Source organism: Lampetra planeri, unplaced genomic scaffold, assembly GCF_965212315.1.
Source record: "Lampetra planeri unplaced genomic scaffold, kcLamPlan1.2.h2 scaffold_1225, whole genome shotgun sequence".
Lineage (NCBI taxonomy): Eukaryota > Metazoa > Chordata > Hyperoartia > Petromyzontiformes > Petromyzontidae > Lampetra > Lampetra planeri.
Window position 1 is genome coordinate 2,174 of NW_027613940.1, and position 18,167 is coordinate 20,340.

The 18,167-nt window shown below is 54.7% G+C and overlaps 1 long non-coding RNA gene across 1 annotated transcript; it reads left to right on the top strand.

Annotated features, from left to right (window-relative positions):
* Window positions 1–825: 825 nt before the first annotated feature.
* Window positions 826–12,349, top strand: LOC144738923 (uncharacterized). The gene is made up of 3 exons (XR_013589326.1): window positions 826–926; window positions 2,624–2,769; window positions 12,084–12,349. It is a non-coding gene; the product is annotated as an uncharacterized LOC144738923 (long non-coding RNA).
* Window positions 12,350–18,167: the final 5,818 nt, after the last annotated feature.

Here is an 18,167-nt window from a genome sequence, read left to right on the forward strand (position 1 = left end):
CTCACTCACCACTCACTCACTCACTCAGCCAGACACTCACTCACTCACCACTCACTCACCACTCACTCACTCACCACTCACTCACTCACTCACCACTCACTCACCACTCACTCACCCACTCAGCCAGACACTCACCACTCCACTCACTCACTCACTCAGCCAGACACTCACCACTCACTCACTCACTCACTCAGCCAGACACTCACCACTCACTCACTCACTCACCACTCACCACACACTCACTCCCAGCCAGCACTCACTCACCACTCACTCACCACACTCACCACTCACACACCACTCCTCCACACCACCACCTCACCACCCACCACCACCCACCCACCACCCACCCACCACCCACTCACCACCCACTCACCCACCCACCCCACCCACCACCCCACCCACCCCCCCACCCACCCCACTCACCCACCCCACCACCCACCCCCCCCCCCACCCACCCCCCCCACCCCACCCACCACCCCACCCCCACACCCCCACCCACCCACCCCACCCACCCCACTCACCCACCCACCCCCACTCACCCACCCACCCCCCCACTCACCCCACCCACTCACTCACCCACCACTCACTCACCACCACCCACCCCCACTCACCCACCCACCCACTCCCCACCCCACCCACCCACCCACCCACCCACCCACCCACCCACCCACCCACCACACCCTCACTCACTCAACCACCCACCCACTCACTCACTCACCTACCCACTCACTCACCTACCCACTCACTCACTCACTCACCCACCCACCCCACTCACTCACTCACCTACCCACTCACCCCCCCACTCACTCACCCACCCACTCACTCAACCACCCACCCACCCACTCACTCTCTCCCTGTGTTCTCTCTGACTAACAGGTGGACGTGAGGAATCCCGTTCAGACCTCACCAGGAGGACAGATGGTTCAGTAAGATACTCACCCACCCACTCACCCACCCACTCACCCACTCACCCACCCACCCCACCCCCCCACCCCCCCACCCACCCACCCACCCACCACCCCCCACCCCCCCCCACCACCCCAACCACCCACCCACCCCCCCACCCACCCACCACCCCACCCACCCACCCCCACCCACCCACCCCCCACCCACCCACCACCCACCCACCCCCCACCCACCCACCCACCCCACCCCCACCCACCACCCCACCACCCACCACCCACCACCCACCCCACCCACCACACACCACCCACTCACCCCCACCCACCCACCCCCCACCCACCCCCCACCCACCCACCCACCCCACCCACCACCCACCCACCCACCCACACCACCCACCCACCACACCCACCCACCACCCACCCACCCACCCACCCCCCACCACCCACCACCCCACCACCCACCACCCACCACCCACCACCCCCCACCACCCACCACCCCCCCCCACTCCACCCCCCCCACCCACCCACTCACCCCCACCCACCACCCACACACCCACCCCCACCCACCCACTCACCCACCCACCCCACCCACTCACCCACCCACCCACTCACCCCACCCACCCACCACCACCTCACCCACCAACTCACCACCCACCCACCACTCACCCCTCACCACCTCACCCCACCCACCCACCCACTCACTCACCTCACCCACCCACCCACTCACCCACCACCACCACCCACCCACTCACCCCTCACTCACCCACTCACCACCCCAACTCACTCACCCACTCACCCACCCACTCACCCACCCACACACCCACCACTCACTCACCCCCACCACTCACCCACCCACCACTCACTCACCCACTCACCCACCCACTCACCCACCAACTCACTCACCCACTCACTCACCCCCTCACCCACCACTCACTCACCCACCCACTCACTCACCCACTCACCCCCTCACCCACCCACCCACCCACTCACCCACTCACTCACCCACCCACTCACTCACCACTCACTCACCCACTCACCCACCCACCCCACTCACTCACTCACTCACTCACCCACCCACTCACTCACCCACCCACTCACTCACCTCACCCACCAACTCACTCACCCACCCACTCACTCACCCACCACTCACTCACCCACCCACCCACCCACCCACTCACTCACCTCACCCACCCACTCACTCACCCACTCAACCAACCACCCACCCACTCACCCACTCACTCACCCACTCACTCACCCACCTCACCCACCCACTCACTCACCCACTCACCCACTCACTCACCCACTCACCCACTCACTCACCCACTCACCCACCCACCCACTCACCCACCCACTCACTCACCCACCAACTCACTCACCCACTCACTCACCCACTCACCCACCCACTCACCCACTCAACCACCCACCCACTCACCCACTCAACCACCCACTCACCCACTCACTCACCCACTCACTCACCCACTCACCCACCCACTCACCCACCCACTCACCCACTCACCCACCCACTCACCCACTCACTCACCCACTCACTCACCCACTCAACCAACCACCCACTCACCCACTCACCCACTCACTCACCCACTCACTCACCCACTCACCCACTCACTCACTCACCCACTCACCCACCCACTCACTCACCTACTCACCCACCCACTCACTCACCCACTCACCCACTAACCTGTATTTTATTTCCTATCGTTCAGCTCCTGGCTATGTCAACCCTCCTCCACCTCCACCACCTCCACCACCTCCTCCACCTCTACCACCTCCACCACCTCCACCACATCCACCACCTCCACCGTTTGCCATTCAACTTTGTTGGGAGTCAGGAATATCAACGCCAATTCTGGTACGGAATACTGCAGACCCTGAGTCTCTACTAGACCCTGAGTCTCTACTAGACCCTGAGTCTCTACTAGACCCTGAGTCTCTACTACACCCTGAGTCTCTACTACACCCTGAGTCTCTACTAGACCCTGAGTCTCTACTAGACCCTGAGTCTCTACTACACCCTGAGTCTCTACTAGACCCTGAGTCTCTACTAGACCCTGAGTCTCTACTAGACCCTGAGTCTCTACTAGACCCTGAGTCTCTACTACACCCTGAGTCTCTACTACACCCTGAGTCTCTACTAGACCCTGAGTCTCTACTAGACCCCGAGTCTATACTACACCCTGAGTCTCTACTAGACCCTGAGTCTCTACTAGACCCTGAGTCTCTACTAGACCCTGAGTCTCTACTAGACCCCGAGTCTCTACTACACCCTGAGTCTCTACTAGACCCTGAGTCTCTACTACACCCTGAGTCTCCACTAGACCCTGAGTCTCTACTAGACCCTGAGTCTCTACTACACCCTGAGTCTCTACTAGACCCTGAGTCTCTACTAGACCCTGAGTCTCTACTAGACCCTGAGTCTCTACTACACCCTGAGTCTCTACTAGACCCTGAGTCTCTACTAGACCCTGAGTCTCTACTAGACCCTGAGTCTCTACTAGACCCCGAGTCTCTACTAGACCCCGAGTCTCTACTAGACCCCGAGTCTCTACTACACCCTGAGTCTCTACTAGACCCTGAGTCTCTACTAGACCCTGAGTCTCTACTACACCCCGAGTCTCTACTACACCCCGAGTCTCTACTAGACCCTGAGTCTCTACTAGACCCTGAGTCTCTACTAGACCCTGAGTCTCTACTAGACCCTGAGTCTCTACTAGACCCTGAGTCTCTACTAGACCCTGAGTCTCTACTAGACCCTGAGTCTCTACTAGACCCTGAGTCTCTACTAGACCCTGAGTCTCTACTAGACCCCGAGTCTCTACTACACCCTGAGTCTCTACTAGACCCTGAGTCTCTACTAGACCCTGAGTCTCTACTAGACCCTGAGTCTCTACTAGACCCTGAGTCTCTACTACACCCTGAGTCTCTACTAGACCCTGAGTCTCTACTACACCCTGAGTCTCTACTACACCCTGAGTCTCTACTACACCCTTAGTCTCTACTACACCCTGAGTCTCTACTAGACCCTGAGTCTCTACTAGACCCTGAGTCTCTACTAGACCCTGAGTCTCTACTAGACCCTGAGTCTCTACTACACCCTGAGTCTCTACTACACCCTGAGTCTCTACTACACCCTGAGTCTCTACTAGACCCTGAGTCTCTACTACACCCCGAGTCTCTACTAGACCCTGAGTCTCTACTACACCCTGAGTCTCTACTACACCCTGAGTCTCTACTACACCCTGAGTCTCTACTACACCCTGAGTCTCTACTAGACCCTGAGTCTCTACTAGACCCTGAGTCTCTACTAGACCCTGAGTCTCTACTACACCCTGAGTCTCTACTAGACCCTGAGTCTCTACTAGACCCTGAGTCTCTACTACACCCTGAGTCTCTACTACACCCTGAGTCTCTACTACACCCTGAGTCTCTACTACACCCTGAGTCTCTACTAGACCCTGAGTCTCTACTAGACCCTGAGTCTCTACTAGACCCTGAGTCTCTACTAGACCCTGAGTCTCTACTAGACCCTGAGTCTCTACTACACCCTGAGTCTCTACTAGACCCTGAGTCTCTACTAGACCCTGAGTCTCTACTAGACCCTGAGTCTCTACTAGACCCTGAGTCTCTACTAGACCCTGAGTCTCTACTAGACCCTGAGTCTCTACTACACCCCTGAGTCTCTACTGGACCCTGAGTCTCTACTAGACCCTGAGTCTCTACTAGACCCTGAGTCTCTACTAGACCCTGAGTCTCTACTACACCCTGAGTCTCTACTACACCCTGAGTCTCTACTACACCCTGAGTCTCTACTAGACCCTGAGTCTCTACTACACCCCGAGTCTCTACTAGACCCTGAGTCTCTACTACACCCTGAGTCTCTACTACACCCTGAGTCTCTACTACACCCTGAGTCTCTACTAGACCCTGAGTCTCTACTACACCCTGAGTCTCTACTAGACCCTGAGTCTCTACTAGACCCTGCGTCTCTACTACACCCTGAGTCTCTACTACACCCTGAGTCTCTACTACACCCTGAGTCTCTACTACACCCTGAGTCTCTACTAGACCCTGAGTCTCTACTAGACCCTGAGTCTCTACTAGACCCTGAGTCTCTACTAGACCCTGAGTCTCTACTAGACCCTGAGTCTCTACTACACCCTGAGTCTCTACTAGACCCTGAGTCTCTACTAGACCCTGAGTCTCTACTAGACCCTGAGTCTCTACTAGACCCTGAGTCTCTACTAGACCCTGAGTCTCTACTAGACCCTGAGTCTCTACTACACCCTGAGTCTCTACTGGACCCTGAGTCTCTACTAGACCCTGAGTCTCTACTAGACCCTGAGTCTCTACTAGACCCTGAGTCTCTACTAGACCCTGAGTCTCTACTAGACCCTGAGTCTCTACTAGACCCTGAGTCTCTACTGGACCCTGAGTCTCTACTGGACCCTGAGTCTCTACTAGACCCTGAGTCTCTACTACACCCTGAGTCTCTACTAGACCCTGAGTCTCTACTAGACCCTGAGTCTCTACTACACCCTGAGTCTCTACTAGACCCTGAGTCTCTACTACACCCTGAGTCTCTACTACACCCTGAGTCTCTACTAGACCATGAGTCTCTACTAGACCCTGAGTCTCTACTACACCCTGAGTCTCTACTACACCCTGAGTCTCTACTAGACCCTGAGTCTCTACTAGACCCTGAGTCTCTACTACACCCTGAGTCTCTACTACACCCTGAGTCTCTACTAGACCCTGAGTCTCTACTAGACCCTGAGTCTCTACTAGACCCTGAGTCTCTACTACACCCTGAGTCTCTACTAGACCCTGAGTCTCTACTACACCCTGAGTCTCTACTACACCCTGAGTCTCTACTACACCCTGAGTCTCTACTAGACCCTGAGTCTCTACTACACCCTGAGTCTCTACTAGACCCTGAGTCTCTACTACACCCTGAGTCTCTACTAGACCCTGAGTCTCTACTAGACCCCGAGTCTCTACTAGACCCCGAGTCTCTACTAGACCCCGAGTCTCTACTAGACCCCGAGTCTCTACTACACCCTGAGTCTCTACTAGACCCTGAGTCTCTACTACACCCTGAGTCTCTACTAGACCCTGAGTCTCTACTAGACCCTGAGTCTCTACTACACCCTGAGTCTCTACTACACCCTGAGTCTCTACTAGACCCTGAGTCTCTACTACACCCTGAGTCTCTACTAGACCCGGAGTCTCTACTAGACCCTGAGTCTCTACTACACCCTGAGTCTCTACTAGACCCTGAGTCTCTACTAGACCCTGAGTCTCTACTAGTCCCTGAGTCTCTACTACACCCTGAGTCTCTACTAGACCCTGAGTCTCTACTAGACCCTGAGTCTCTACTAGACCCTGAGTCTCTACTAGACCCTGAGTCTCTACTACACCCTGAGTCTCTACTAGACCCTGAGTCTCTACTACACCCTGAGTCTCTACTACACCCTGAGTCTCTACTAGACCCTGAGTCTCTACTACACCCTGAGTCTCTACTAGACCCTGAGTCTCTACTACACCCTGAGTCTCTACTAGACCCTGAGTCTCTACTAGACCCTGAGTCTCTACTACACCCTGAGTCTCTACTAGACCCTGAGTCTCTACTACACCCCGAGTCTCTACTACACCCTGAGTCTCTACTAGACCCTGAGTCTCTACTACATCCTGAGTCTCTACTACACCCTGAGTCTCTACTACACCCTGAGTCTCTACTACACCCTGAGTCTCTACTAGACCCTGAGTCTCTACTAGACCCTGAGTCTCTACTAGACCCTGAGTCTCTACTAGACCCTGAGTCTCTACTACACCCTGAGTCTCTACTAGACCCTGAGTCTCTACTACACCCTGAGTCTCTACTACACCCTGAGTCTCTACTACACCCTGAGTCTCTACTAGACCCTGAGTCTCTACTACACCCTGAGTCTCTACTAGACCCTGAGTCTCTACTACACCCTGAGTCTCTACTAGACCCTGAGTCTCTACTAGACCCCGAGTCTCTACTAGACCCCGAGTCTCTACTAGACCCCGAGTCTCTACTAGACCCCGAGTCTCTACTACACCCTGAGTCTCTACTAGACCCTGAGTCTCTACTACACCCTGAGTCTCTACTAGACCCTGAGTCTCTACTAGACCCTGAGTCTCTACTACACCCTGAGTCTCTACTAGACCCTGAGTCTCTACTACACCCTGAGTCTCTACTACACCCTGAGTCTCTACTACACCCTGAGTCTCTACTACACCCTGAGTCTCTACTAGACCCTGAGTCTCTACTAGACCCTGAGTCTCTACTACACCCTGAGTCTCTACTAGACCCTGAGTCTCTACTAGACCCTGAGTCTCTACTAGACCCTGAGTCTCTACTAGACCCTGAGTCTCTACTACACCCTGAGTCTCTACTACACCCTGAGTCTCTACTAGACCCTGAGTCTCTACTAGACCCTGAGTCTCTACTAGACCCTGAGTCTCTACTACACCCTGAGTCTCTACTACACCCTGAGTCTCTACTAGACCCTGAGTCTCTACTACACCCTGAGTCTCTACTAGACCCGGAGTCTCTACTAGACCCTGAGTCTCTACTACACCCTGAGTCTCTACTAGACCCTGAGTCTCTACTAGACCCTGAGTCTCTACTAGTCCCTGAGTCTCTACTACACCCTGAGTCTCTACTAGACCCTGAGTCTCTACTAGACCCTGAGTCTCTACTAGACCCTGAGTCTCTACTAGACCCTGAGTCTCTACTACACCCTGAGTCTCTACTAGACCCTGAGTCTCTACTACACCCTGAGTCTCTACTACACCCTGAGTCTCTACTAGACCCTGAGTCTCTACTACACCCTGAGTCTCTACTAGACCCTGAGTCTCTACTACACCCTGAGTCTCTACTAGACCCTGAGTCTCTACTAGACCCTGAGTCTCTACTACACCCTGAGTCTCTACTAGACCCTGAGTCTCTACTACACCCCGAGTCTCTACTACACCCTGAGTCTCTACTACACCCTGAGTCTCTACTACACCCTGAGTCTCTACTACACCCTGAGTCTCTACTACACCCTGAGTCTCTACTACACCCTGAGTCTCTACTAGACCCTGAGTCTCTACTAGACCCTGAGTCTCTACTAGACCCTGAGTCTCTACTAGACCCTGAGTCTCTACTACACCCTGAGTCTCTACTAGACCCTGAGTCTCTACTACACCCTGAGTCTCTACTACACCCTGAGTCTCTACTACACCCTGAGTCTCTACTAGACCCTGAGTCTCTACTACACCCTGAGTCTCTACTAGACCCTGAGTCTCTACTACACCCTGAGTCTCTACTAGACCCTGAGTCTCTACTAGACCCCGAGTCTCTACTAGACCCCGAGTCTCTACTAGACCCCGAGTCTCTACTAGACCCCGAGTCTCTACTACACCCTGAGTCTCTACTAGACCCTGAGTCTCTACTACACCCTGAGTCTCTACTAGACCCTGAGTCTCTACTAGACCCTGAGTCTCTACTACACCCTGAGTCTCTACTAGACCCTGAGTCTCTACTACACCCTGAGTCTCTACTACACCCTGAGTCTCTACTACACCCTGAGTCTCTACTACACCCTGAGTCTCTACTAGACCCTGAGTCTCTACTAGACCCTGAGTCTCTACTAGACCCTGAGTCTCTACTAGACCCTGAGTCTCTACTACACCCTGAGTCTCTACTAGACCCCGAGTCTCTACTACACCCTGAGTCTCTACTGAGTCTCTACTAGACCCCGAGTCTCTACTACACCCTGAGTCTCTACTAGACCCCGAGTCTCTACTAGACCCTGAGTCTCTACTACACCCTGAGTCTCTACTAGACCCCGAGTCTCTACTACACCCTGAGTCTCTACTACACCCTGAGTCTCTACTAGACCCTGAGTCTCTACTACACCCTGAGTCTCTACTAGACCCTGAGTCTCTACTAGACCCTGAGTCTCTACTAGACTCCGAGTCTCTACTAGACCCTGAGTCTCTACTAGACCCCTGAGTCTCTACTAGACCCTGAGTCTCTACTACACCCTGAGTCTCTACTAGACCCTGAGTCTCTACTACACCCTGAGTCTCTACTACACCCTGAGTCTCTACTAGACCCTGAGTCTCTACTAGACCCTGAGTCTCTACTACACCCTGAGTCTCTACTAGACTCTGAGTCTCTACTACACCCTGAGTCTCTACTACACCCTGAGTCTCTACTACACCCTGAGTCTCTACTAGACCCTGAGTCTCTACTACACCCTGAGTCTCTACTAGACCCTGAGTCTCTACTAGACCCTGAGTCTCTACTAGACCCCGAGTCTCTACTAGACCCCGAGTCTCTACTACACCCTGAGTCTCTACTACACCCTGAGTCTCTACTAGACCCTGAGTCTCTACTAGACCCTGAGTCTCTACTAGACCCTGAGTCTCTACTACACCCTGAGTCTCTACTAGACCCTGAGTCTCTACTACACCCTGAGTCTCTACTACACCCTGAGTCTCTACTAGACCCTGAGTCTCTACTACACCCTGAGTCTCTACTAGACCCTGAGTCTCTACTAGGCCCCGAGTCTCTACTAGACCCTGAGTCTCTACTAGACCCTGAGTCTCTACTACACCCTGAGTCTCTACTACACCCTGAGTCTCTACTACACCCCGAGTCTCTACTACACCCTGAGTCTCTACTAGACCCTGAGTCTCTACTAGGCCCTGAGTCTCTACTAGACCCTGAGTCTCTACTAGACCCTGAGTCTCTACTACACCCTGAGTCTCTACTACACCCTGAGTCTCTACTACACCCTGAGTCTCTACTAGACCCTGAGTCTCTACTACACCCTGAGTCTCTACTACACCCTGAGTCTCTACTACACCCTGAGTCTCTACTACACCCTGAGTCTCTACTAGACCCTGAGTCTCTACTAGACCCTGAGTCTCTACTAGACCCTGAGTCTCTACTAGACCCTGAGTCTCTACTACACCCTGAGTCTCTACTACACCCTGAGTCTCTACTACACCCTGAGTCTCTACTACACCCTGAGTCTCTACTAGACCCTGAGTCTCTACTACACCCTGAGTCTCTACTAGACCCTGAGTCTCTACTACACCCTGAGTCTCTACTACACCCTGAGTCTCTACTAGACCCTGAGTCTCTACTACACCCTGAGTCTCTACTAGACCCTGAGTCTCTACTACACCCTGAGTCTCTACTACACCCTGAGTCTCTACTACACCCTGAGTCTCTACTACACCCCGAGTCTCTACTACACCCTGAGTCTCTACTAGACCCTGAGTCTCTACTAGATCCTGAGTCTCTACTATACCCTGAGTCTCTACTACACCCTGAGTCTCTACTAGACCCCGAGTCTCTACTAGACCCTGAGTCTCTACTAGACCCTGAGTCTCTACTAGACCCTGAGTCTCTACTACACCCTGAGTCTCTACTAGACCCTGAGTCTCTACTACACCCTGAGTCTCTACTACACCCTGAGTCTCTACTAGACCCTGAGTCTCTACTACACCCTGAGTCTCTACTAGACCCTGAGTCTCTACTAGGCACCCGAGTCTCTACTAGACCCTGAGTCTCTACTAGACCCTGAGTCTCTACTAGACCCTGAGTCTCTACTACACCCTGAGTCTCTACTACACCCTGAGTCTCTACTACACCCCGAGTCTCTACTACACCCTGAGTCTCTACTAGACCCTGAGTCTCTACTAGGCCCCGAGTCTCTACTAGACCCTGAGTCTCTACTAGACCCTGAGTCTCTACTAGACCCTGAGTCTCTACTACACCCTGAGTCTCTACTACACCCTGAGTCTCTACTAGACCCTGAGTCTCTACTACACCCTGAGTCTCTACTACACCCTGAGTCTCTACTACACCCTGAGTCTCTACTACACCCTGAGTCTCTACTAGACCCTGAGTCTCTACTAGACCCTGAGTCTCTACTAGACCCTGAGTCTCTACTACACCCTGAGTCTCTACTACACCCTGAGTCTCTACTACACCCTGAGTCTCTACTAGACCCTGAGTCTCTACTACACCCTGAGTCTCTACTACACCCTGAGTCTCTACTACACCCTGAGTCTCTACTACACCCTGAGTCTCTACTAGACCCTGAGTCTCTACTAGACCCTGAGTCTCTACTACACCCTGAGTCTCTACTACACCCTGAGTCTCTACTACACCCTGAGTCTCTACTAGACCCTGAGTCTCTACTACACCCTGAGTCTCTACTACACCCTGAGTCTCTACTACACCCTGAGTCTCTACTAGACCCTGAGTCTCTACTAGACCCTGAGTCTCTACTACACCCTGAGTCTCTACTAGACCCTGAGTCTCTACTAGACCCTGAGTCTCTACTACACCCTGAGTCTCTACTACACCCTGAGTCTCTACTACACCCCCGAGTCTCTACTACACCCCGAGTCTCTACTAGACCCTGAGTCTCTACTAGGCCCCGAGTCTCTACTAGACCCTGAGTCTCTACTAGACCCTGAGTCTCTACTAGATCCTGAGTCTCTACTACACCCTGAGTCTCTACTACACCCCGAGTCTCTACTACACCCCGAGTCTCTACTACACCCTGAGTCTCTACTAGACCCTGAGTCTCTACTACACCCTGAGTCTCTACTAGACCCTGAGTCTCTACTAGACCCTGAGTCTCTACTAGACCCTGAGTCTCTACTAGACCCTGAGTCTCTACTAGACCCTGAGTCTCTACTACACCCTGAGTCTCTACTAGACCCTGAGTCTCTACTAGACCCTGAGTCTCTACTACACCCTGAGTCTCTACTAGACCCCGAGTCTCTACTAGACCCTGAGTCTCTACTAGACCCTGAGTCTCTACTAGACCCTGAGTCTCTACTAGACCCTGAGTCTCTACTAGACCCTGAGTCTCTACTAGACCCTGAGTGGGTGGGTGAGTGAGCGAGTGGGCGAGTGAGTGAGTGAGCGAGTGGGTGAGTGGGTGTATGAGCGAGTGGGTGAGCGAGTGGGTGAGTGAGTGGATGAGTGAGTGGATAAGTGAGTGAGCGAGTGGGTGAGTGAGTGGATGAGTGAGTGGATACGTGAGTGAGCGAGTGGGTGAGTGTCTCTGTGTGTAACTGTCCTTGCCCTCTCCTGAGCTACCTGGGTTACCTTTGTCTCTGCAGGTCAGCTGGCCGCCCAGGCGTTCGGGATTGGAGGAGTGGTGTCACGTGACCACCATCCACCCACCACTCACCCACCCACCACTCACCACCCACCCACTACTCACCACCCACCCACACAACACCCACCCAGACACCCACCCACTACTCACCAGGTCAAAGGTCGCGACATGAACGCACTCGCCCCCTCTGGTTTCTGATGATGGCGAAGGTGGTGGCGGTGGTGGTGTTGATGGTAGTGGAGGTGGTGGTGGTGGAGGTGGTGGTGGAGGCGGTGGAGGTGGTGGTGGTTGAGGTGGTGGTGGTGGTGGTGGTGGTTGAGGTGGTGGTGGAGGTGGTGGTGGTGGTGGAGGTGGTGGTGGTGGTGGAGGTGGTGGTGGTGGTGGAGGTGGTGGTGGAGGCGGTGGTGGTGGTGGAGGTGGTGGTGGTGGAGGTGGTGGTGGTGGAGGTGGTGGTGGTGGCGGTGGTGGTGGAGGCGGTGGAGGTGGTGGTGGTGGAGGCGGTGGAGGTGGTGGTGGAGGTGGTGGTGGTTGAGGTGGTGGAGGTGGTGGTGGTGGAGGCGGTGGAGGCGGTGGAGGTGGTGGAGGTGGTGGTGGTGGTGGAGGTGGTGGTGGTGGTGGAGGTGGAGGTGGTGGAGGTGGTGGAGGTGGTGGAGGTGGTGGAGGTGGTGGTGGTGGTGGAGGTGGTGGAGGTGGTGGTGGTGGGGAGGTGGTGGAGGTGGTGGTGGTGGTGGAGGTGGTGGAGGTGGTGGTGGTGGTTGAGGTGGTGGTGGAGGTGGTGGTGGAGGTGGTGGAGGTGGTGGTGGTGGAGGCGGTGGAGGTGGTGGAGGTGGTGGTGGAGGTGGTGGTGGTGGAGGTGGTGGAGGTGGTGGTGGTGGAGGCGGTGGAGGTGGTGGAGGTGGTGGAGGTGGTGGTGGAGGTGGTGGTGGAGGTGGTGGTGGAGGTGGTGGTGGTGGTGGAGGTGGTGGTGGTGGAGGTGGTGGAGGTGGTGGTGGTGGTGGAGGTGGTGGAGGTGGTGGAGGTGGTGGAGGTGGTGGAGGTGGTGGTGGAGGTGGTGGAGGTGGTGGTGGAGGTGGTGGTGGAGGTGGTGGAGGTGGTGGAGGCGGTGGTGGTTGAGGTGGTGGAGGTGGTGGTGCAGGTGGTGGAGGCGGTGGTGGAGGTGGTGGTGGTGGTGGAGGTGTAGTCCACTCACTTCCCAGTTCTTCTCACATTCTTCGTGAATTACGTTGAATAAAGACTCACGCTGAGACGGGCGACTGTGTGAGTTTGTGTGTGTCTGTGTGTGTGTCTGTGTGTGTGTGTATGTGTCTGTGTGTATGTGTGTGTGTGTCTGTGTGTGTCTGTGTGTATGTGTCTGTGTGTGTATGTGTGTGTGTGTCTGTGTGTGTGTATGTGTGTGTATCTGTGTGTGTCTGTGTGTGTGTATCTGTGTGTGTGTGTCTGTGTGTGTGTATCTGTGTGTGTGTGTGTCTGTGTGTGTATGTCTGTGTGTGTATCTGTGTGTGTCTGTGTGTGTGTATCTGTATGTGTCTGTGTGTGTGTCTGTGTGTAGGTGTGTGTCTGTGTGTGTAGGTGTGTGTATCTGTGTGTCTGTGTGTGTGTGTCTGTGTGTGTGTATGTGTCTGTGTGTGTATCTGTGTGTGTGTGTCTGTGTGTGTATCTGTGTGTGTGTGTGTATCTGTGTGTGTGTGTGTAGGTGTGTGTGTATCTGTCTGTGTGTGTAGGTGTGTGTGTGTAGGTGTGTGTGTGTATCTGTGTGTCTGTGTGTATCTGTGTGTGTGTCTGTGTGTCAGTGTGTGTGTAGGTGTGTGTGTAGGTGTGTGTAGGTGTGTGTGTGTGTAGGTGTGTGTAGGTGTGAGTGTATGTATGTGTGTGAGTGTATCTGTGTGTGTAGGTGTGTGTGTGTGTAGGTGTGTGTGTGTAGGTGTGTGTAGGTGTGTGTGTGTAGGTGTCTGTGTAGGTGTGTGTGTGTATCTGTGTGTAGGTGTGAGTGTGTGTGTGTCTGTAGGTGTGTGTGTAGGTGTGTGTGTAGGTGTGTGAGTGCCACCCGGGTTCAATTCCCGATCACGGCCAACACTGCCAGTGACGATTATCTGAACCAGTCCTGGGCCTCCCCTAGGTCGACTCAGCCTCAAACGAGTACCTGGTGTAGCTGTAGTGGTAGTGGTGTAGTGTAGTGGTGTAGTGTAGTAGTGGTGGTGTAGTGTGTGTGTAGCCACAGTGCCGGTAGCCTTCATAGACGCTGCTGCTACTGACAGCACTTGCCCCTACAGCCTGCTAGAGGCTACCTGGGGGATCTTTGTCTGTGTGTAGGTGCCACTGACAGCACTTGCCCCTACAGCCTGCTAGAGGCTACCTGGGGAGCTTTGTGTGTGGGTGCTACTGAGGGAACTTGCCCCTACAGCCTGCTAGAGGCTACACGGGGGACCTTTGTGGGTGAGTGAGTGGGTGGGTGAGTGACTGACTGAGTGACTGACTGGGTGACTGAGTGACTGACTGAGTGACTGAGTGAGTGACTGGCTGACTGAGTGACTGGCTGACTGACTGGCTGACTGACTGAGTGACTGAGTGAGTGACTGGCTGACTGAATGACTGAGTGACTGAGTGACTGACTGAATGACTGACTGAGTGACTGGCTGAGTGACTGGCTGACTGAGTGATTGAGTGAGTGACTGGCTGACTGAGTGACTGAGTAACTGAGTGACTGACTGAGTGACTGACTGAGTGACTGACTGACTGACTAGCTGAGTGAGTGACTGGGTGAGTGAGTGACGGACAGGACGCTTCACATGCTACAGAACATCAACTCTTTATTGGCGGGAAGGGATCACAGTGGCGGGGAGAGAGAGACAGGAGAGACAGTGGCTGGGTACAGGAACGCAGCACAGCGGGAAACACCCACCCACCAACCCACCCACCCACTAACCCACCCACCCACTCACCCACCCACTCACTCACTAACCCACCTACTCACTCACCCACTAACCCACCCACTCACTCACTAACCCACCTACTCACTCACCCACTAACCCACTCACCCACCCACTCACCCACCCACCCACTCACTCACTAACCCACCTACTCACTAACCCACCTACTCACTCACCCACTAACCCACTCACCCACCCACTCACCCACCCACCGACTAACCCACTCACCCACTCACTCACTAACCCACCCACCCACTAACCCACCCACTCACCCACTCACCCACTCACTCACTAACCCACCCACTCACCCACCCACCCACTAACCCACTCACCCACCCACTCACTCACCCACTAACCCACCCACCCACCCACTAACCCACTCACCCACCCACTCACTCACTCACTCACCCACTAACCCACTCACTCACCCACTAACCCACTCACTCACCCACTAACCCACTCACTCACCCACTCACCCACCCACCCACCCACTCACCCACTCACTCACTAACCCACCTACTCACTCACCCACTAACCCACTCACCCACCCACCCACTAACCCACCCACTCACTCACTAACCCACCTACTCACCCACCCACTAACTCACCAACCCACTCACTCACCCACCCACTCACCCACCCACTAACCCACCCACCCACTCACTCACTAACCCACCTACTCACCCACCCACTAACTCACCCACCCACTCACCCACCCACCCACCCACTAACCCAACCACCCATTAACCCACCCACCCACTCACCCACCCACTCACCCACCTATCCACTCACCCACCCACTCACCCACTAACCCACTCACCCACCCACTAACCCACTCACCCACCCACTCACCCACCCACTCACTCACCCACTAACCCACTCACCCACTCACTCACCCACTAACCCACTCACCCACCCACTCACCCACTAACCCACTCACCCACTCACTCACTAACCCACCCACCCACCCACCCACTAACCCACCCACTCACTAACCCACCTACTCACTCACCCACTCACCCACCCACTCACCCACCCACCCACTAACCCACCCACCCACTAACCCACCCACTCACCCACCCACTCACTCACTAACCCACCTACTCACCCACCCACTAACTCACCAACCCACTCACTCACCCACCCACTCACCCACCCACTAACCCACCCACCCACTCACCACACCCACCACTCACCCACCCACTAACTCACCCACCCACTCACCCACCCACCCACCCACCCACTACCACCCAACCACCCACTCACCCACCCACTCACCCACCACCCACCCACCTCACCCACTAACCCACCACCCACCCACTAACCCACCTCACCCACTCACCCACCCACTCACCCACCCACTCACCCACTCACCCACTAACCCACCCACTCACCCACCCACTAACCCCACCCACCCACCCACCACCCACTAACCCACTCACCCACTCACCCACCCACCCACTCCACCCACCCACTCACCCACCCCCACTCACTCACCTCACCCACTCACTCACTAACCCACCTACTCACTCACCCACCCACTCACCCACCCACCCACTCACCCACCCACCCACTCACCCACTCACTCACTAACCCACCCACCCACTCACCCACTCACTCACTAACCCACCTACTCACCCACCCACCCACCCATTAACCCAACCACCCACTAACCCACCCACTCACCCACCCACTCACCCACCCACTAACCCACCCACCCACTCACCCACCCACCCACCCACTAACTCACCCACCCACTCACCCACCCACCCACTCACTCACCCACTAACTCACCCACCCACTCACTCACTAACCCACCCACCCACTCACTCACCCACTAACTCACCCACCCACTCACCCACCCACCCACTCACTCACCCACTAACTCACCCACCCACTCACTCACTAACCCACCCACCCACTCACTCACCCACTAACTCACCCACCCACTAACCCAACCACCCACTAACCCACCCACTCACCCACCCACCCACCTACTCCTAAACAGTGTCCACACACACAAGTTGTAAAAACGTCAAATACACACACAGACACACACACAGACACACACACAAGTTGTACAAACACACACAGACACACACACAGTGGTACAAACACACACAGACACACACACAGTGGTACAAACACACACAGACACACACGCAGTGGTACAAACACACACAGACACACACACAGTGGTACAAACACACACAGACACACACACAGTGGTACAAACACACACAGACACACACGCAGTGGTACAAACACACACAGACACACACACAGTGGTACAAACACACACAGACACACACGCAGTGGTACAAACACACACAGACACACACGCAGTGGTACAAACACACACAGACACACACACAGTGGTACAAACACACACAGACACACACGCAGTGGTACAAACACACACAGACACACACACAGTGGTACAAACACACACAGACACACACACAGTGGTACAAACACACACAGACACACACACAGTGGTACAAACACACACAGACACACACACAGTGGTACAAACACACACAGACACACACACAGTGGTACAAACACACACAGACACACACGCAGTGGTACAAACACACACAGACACACACGCAGTGGTACAAACACACACAGACACACACGCAGTGGTACAAACACACACAGACACACACACAGTGGTACAAACACACACAGACACACACGCAGTGGTACAAACACACACAGACACACACACAGTGGTACAAACACACACAGACACACACGCAGTGGTACAAACACACACAGACACACACGCAGTGGTACAAACACACACAGACACACACGCAGTGGTACAAACACACACAGACACACACGCAGTGGTACAAACACACACAGACACACACGCAGTGGTACAAACACACACAGACACACACACAGTGGTACAAACACACACAGACACACACACAGTGGTACAAACACACACAGACACACACACAGTGGTACAAACACACACAGACACACACGCAGTGGTACAAACACACACAGACACACACGCAGTGGTACAAACACACACAGACACACACGCAGTGGTACAAACACACACAGACACACACACAGTGGTACAAACACACACAGACACACACGCAGTGGTACAAACACACACAGACACACACACAGTG